General features: G+C 38.4%; 1 pseudogene; it reads left to right on the top strand.

Annotated features, from left to right (window-relative positions):
* Positions 1-1826: 1826 nt before the first annotated feature.
* Positions 1827-2417, top strand: LOC100355233 (rRNA-processing protein FCF1 homolog pseudogene; annotated as a pseudogene).
* The last annotated feature ends 2679 nt before the right edge of the window (positions 2418-5096 follow it).

The raw sequence follows: 5096 nt of genomic DNA, 5'->3' as shown, positions 1-5096 counted from the left end.
TGAATGAAAATGAAAACCAAACATAAGAGAACACAAGTATATAGGATACAGGTAAAGCAGTGCTGAAAGGGATTTTTTTCCCAAAGAAACCTTTTATTTAAGGAATACAAACTACATGCATTTCATAAGTACAACTTCAGGAATATAGTGATTCTTCCCACTATACCTGCCCTCCCACCCCTCCTTCTCCTCCCTCTCCCATTCCTAGTACCATTCTCCACTAAGATCCATTTTCAATTAACTTTATAGACAGAAGATCAACTCTCTACAAGTAAAGAGTTCAACAATTTGCACCAAAAAAAATTCTCCCTCACTAGTCAAGACAAGGGCTGTTCAAAGTCATTGCATCTTGAAGTTAATTTCACTTTTTTTAGAAACCTATTTAACTTTAAAGAAGCACCCAAGAATGATATATCATTTGTGAGTACTCATACATAATGATAATTTATGGGACATAAGAATATCCTCCACTTAATACATTAAAAGAAAGTAAGTCCTTGAGAATGAGTTTTATCATTAATTAAGGAAGCACCTAAGAAAACAGGCAGTGGAGTTGGACATTTAGGCATAACTAAAGACATAGGAATATCCTCCACTTAATACACTAAAACAAAATAAATCTTTGAGAGCAATTTTTACTATTAACACTTACACCTCTTTGAGAACAGAGGTCCTGCATGGGAAGTTAGTGCACAGTGACTCCTGTTGTTAATTTAACAATTAATACTTTTATGTATGATGTCAGTGATCACCCAAGACTCTTGAATGAACTGCCTAAGCTATGAAGGCCTTTTGAATCCACAAACTCTGTCAGTATTTAGACAAGGCCTTAAGTAGAGTGGAATTTCTCTCCTCCCTTCAGAGAAAAGCACCTCCTTCTTTGATGACCACTACTTTCCAGTGGGTACTCACCCACTGAAGTACTTTCTTTAGGACATTTTTTGCCTCAGTTTCTTGGCTTTCCATGCCTGAAATGCTCTTGTGGGCTTTTCAGCCAGACCAGAATGCCTTAAGGGCTGATTCTGAGATCAGAGTGCTACTTAAAGCAATTGTCATTCTATGAGTCTGCAGTACAGATTGCTTTTGAAAGGGAATTTTTACAGCTCCAAACACTTACACTAGTAATGATAAGAGGTCTTAAATCAATAATCTACATTTCTGCAAGCAGTCATTTAGCCTACTGGCTAAGGTTCTTTTGCATCCACATCACAATAACTGGGTTCAATTCCTACTCTGGCTCCTGACTTGAGCTTCCCGCCAGTGCAGACTCTGGGAGGCAGAATTGATAGCTCATGTAAGTGTCTTCTGGCCATGATTGTGGAAAAACTGGATTGATTTCCCACACCCTGGTAATAGCCCCCAGCTCAGCCCCAGTTGTCACAGTCATTTGGAGAGTGAACCAGCAAATGCAAGCTCTCGCTGTCAGTCAGTCTGTCTGTCTGTCTCTCTCTCTCTCTCTGCCTCCCAAACTAAAGATCAATCTAAAATTCCACCTTAAAAATTAGATAAAGGAAAGCAAAATAAAACCAAAGCAAGCAAATGACCATCTAAGAAGAGAAATCAATGAAATTGAAAACAGAAAAACAAAGAAAAATCATCAAAGAAAGCTAATCCAATTAATTCAATAAGGCTGATAAAGTTTTAGCAAGGTTGAAAAAGATAAAAATAGATAAAACACATTTTATAAATGTAAGAAATTATGAAATGATATCACTAAATATTCTGGAGACATTGAAAGCATAATAAAAGAATCCTATGATCAATTATCTGCTCATAAATTTAAAAACTTAGAAAATATTGACCAGAAACAAGAGTACAGTGAGAGCATGGTGAACCAAAAGAAAGCAATAAAGTATGCAACCATGAAGCGAATGCTTACTTACTCTAAGAGATTAGAAGCTTAAAGAACAGGATAGAATAAAACATAAAAAGAAGGAAAAGAAATATTCCAGTGTGCTGAAAGAAAGAAAAATCCCCCAATACTCCTTCTGCTTATTCTTCCAATATAATACACAGCTGGGCCCACCTTACCACATCCTGGTTGATACCAACTTTATCAACTTTTCCATTAAAGCCAAACTGGACTTAATACAATCAATGATGGATTGTCTGTATGCCAAGTATACTCCTTGCATAACTGATTGTGCAATGACAAAAAAAATAACCAATTGGAGCAGAAGTATCAAATGGTGCTAAGGATTGCCATGGATTCAAAATTTGAATTATTATGATGCACACACAAAGGAACTTATATGGATGAGAGAATGACTCAGCACAAGTGTTACATTGTGGCCACACTTGACCTGGACCTTAAATGAATAATCCAGAAGATCACTGGAGTTCCTATCATGTACATTTCAAACTATAGATACAACATCGAGTGGATGCCAGATGATTAGGGAGCCCCTCAGTTCTAATTCTTCTAAGACAAAGTTTCCTGGTCTTCCTTTGACCAACTTTATCTGTTGCCAATTCACTAAACATGCTATAGCAGAATTATTATTCTCTACATATTTTTGCTGTATTATGAACTGAGTATGATTAAAATACACGTACTTTTTTATGCTGAAAAAAAAAGAAAATGTGGACTGATTCCTCAGAAACCAAAAACTACCAAAATTCAACCAAGATTGAATAGATAATCTAAATAGTCCAATAATCGTCAAAGAAACTGAACTCATAGGGGCTGGTGCTGCAGCATAGCAGATAAAGCCACTGCCTGCTACAAGGCATCCCATATGGACAACAATTCGAGTGCCAGTTGCTCCACTTCCAGTCCAGCTCCCTGCAAATGTGCCTGGGAAAGCAGCAGAAAGAAGATGGCTGAAGTCCTTCAGTCCCTGAAACCACCAGAGACCCAGAAGCTCCTGGCTCTTGGCTTCAGACTGGCCCAGCTCCAGCTGCTACAGCCAGCTTGGGAGTGAACCAGCAAATACAAGATTTCTGTCTCTCCCTCTCTCTTTCTCTGTAACTCTGACTTTCAAATAAACAAGTAAATCATTAAAAGGAAGGAAGGAAGGAAGGAAGGAAGGAAGGAAGGAAGGAAGGAAGGAAGGGAGGGAGGGAGGGAGGGAGGGAGGGAGGGAGGGAGGGAGGGAGGGAGGGAGGGAGGGAATTGAACTCATAATTTAAAAACTCCAAAGATTTTTCAATACCCAGATGGTTTCAGTGGATAATTCTCCCAAACTTTAAAGAAAAATGAACACTAATTCTAAAAGCTTATCTAAAATATAAAGGATGAGAGAACACAGCCAAATGCATTTTATGAGGCCAGTATTATTCTTATACCAAAACAATACAAACAAAATACAAGAAAAAGAAAACTATAGATCACTGTTCTCTTATGAGTTTAGACACAAAAATTGTCCTGGGTTGGAGAATGAGATGAATAAAAAATGCTATTAACAAAATAAAAATTAAGGAAATCTAAATAAGTCTGAAGTTTAGTTAACAGTTAAAAGAAACTATTATGTTTAAAAAATGTCTATTATGTGTTACCTTGACTATTTTTGTTTGGATTACATTTTGATAAGGTAATCTAGTCCCTTTGTTATCAATTCTTAATATTTGTCAAGACTTGCTTGGTGGTCTAGCATGAAGTTTTTTTGTGTTATATGTTCTTGAATATTTCTTTCCTAATTGTTGAGTGCAGGATTATATACACACTATATGTATCTCCACTAGACATAGTTTGTAATTATATTGTTCAAATTGTCTATGGTCTTTTAAATTTCATGTCTGTTTATGTATTAGTCTTTGGAAGATATATTATTATAACTTCTTCCAATTATGAATTTTGTCATTATTTCCTTGAAATTCTAATGATTTCTTTTTATGCATTTTGAGACTTAGTAGATAGATTATATACAGGATCAGGATTATTATGCAAATATATTCTTGATAAAGTATTGCCTCTACTGTTGTATACTGACTTTTTGGTTTTTTTTTTTTTTTTTTTTTTTTTTTTTTGACAGGCAGAGTGGACAGTGAGAGAGAGAGACAGAGAGAAAGGTCTTCCTTTGCCGTTGGTTCACCCTCCAATGGCCGCCGCGGCCGGTACACCACGCTGATCCGAAAGCAGGAGCCAGGTGCTTCTCCTGGTCTCCCATGGGGTGCAGGGCACAAGCACTTGGGCCATCCTCCACTGCACTTCCGGGCCACAGCAGAGAGCTGGCCTGGAAGAGGAGCAACCGGGACAGAATCCGGCGCCCCGACCGGGACTAGAACCTGGTGTGCCGGCGCCGCAAGGTGGAGGATTAGCCTAGTGAGCCCGGCGCCGGTTAAGAAGCGCCATCTTAAATAAGGTGAACAGAGGCTGCTGCAACCTGCATGAAACTAGGGGATCTTATCAGAGTGATAAATCTGTGGTCCCCACTAATTTTCATATGGGCGCCGGTTTGAGACCTGGCTGCTCCTCTTCTGATCCAGCTTCTGCTATGGCCTGGTAAAGCAGGAGAAGATGGCCCAGGCCCTTCAGACCCTGCACCCACATGGGAGACCCAGAAGAAGCTCCTGGCTCCTGCCTTCAGATTGGTCCAGCTCTGGTGGTTGTGGCCATCTGGGAAGTGAACCAGCGGATGGAAGACCGATCTCTCTCTCTCTCTCTCTCTCTCTCTCTCTCTCTGCCTCTCTGTAACTGTGCCTTTCAAATAAATAAAAACAAATCTTTAAAAAAAAAAAGCAGGAAAGAACTTGTAAGGTCAGTTCCACTCACAAAAGCTACAAAAAATTAAATACCTTGGGAGAAATTTAAACAAGTATGTGAAAGTTCTCTACAATGAAAATTATAAGACATCAAGGAAAGAAATAGAAGTCAACACCAAAAAATGGGGGGGGGGGAGCCTTCCATGCTCATGGATTAGGAGAATTCATATTATCAAAATGTCCATACTACCGAAAGCAATTCACAGATTCAATGTTATTCCAATCAAAATAGCAGGATATTCTTCTCAGATTTAGAAAAGAAAAGACCCTAAACTTCATATGGAAACACAAGAGATCCTGAATATCTAAAGGAATCTTAAACAATAAAAACAAATCCAGAAGCATCACAACACCAGATTTCAAGACATATTACAGGGCAGTTAATAATCAAA

This window comes from Oryctolagus cuniculus, chromosome X, assembly GCF_964237555.1.
Source record: "Oryctolagus cuniculus chromosome X, mOryCun1.1, whole genome shotgun sequence".
In the NCBI taxonomy this organism is placed as follows: domain Eukaryota; kingdom Metazoa; phylum Chordata; class Mammalia; order Lagomorpha; family Leporidae; genus Oryctolagus; species Oryctolagus cuniculus.
This window is presented reverse-complemented; position numbering and strand designations above follow the sequence as displayed.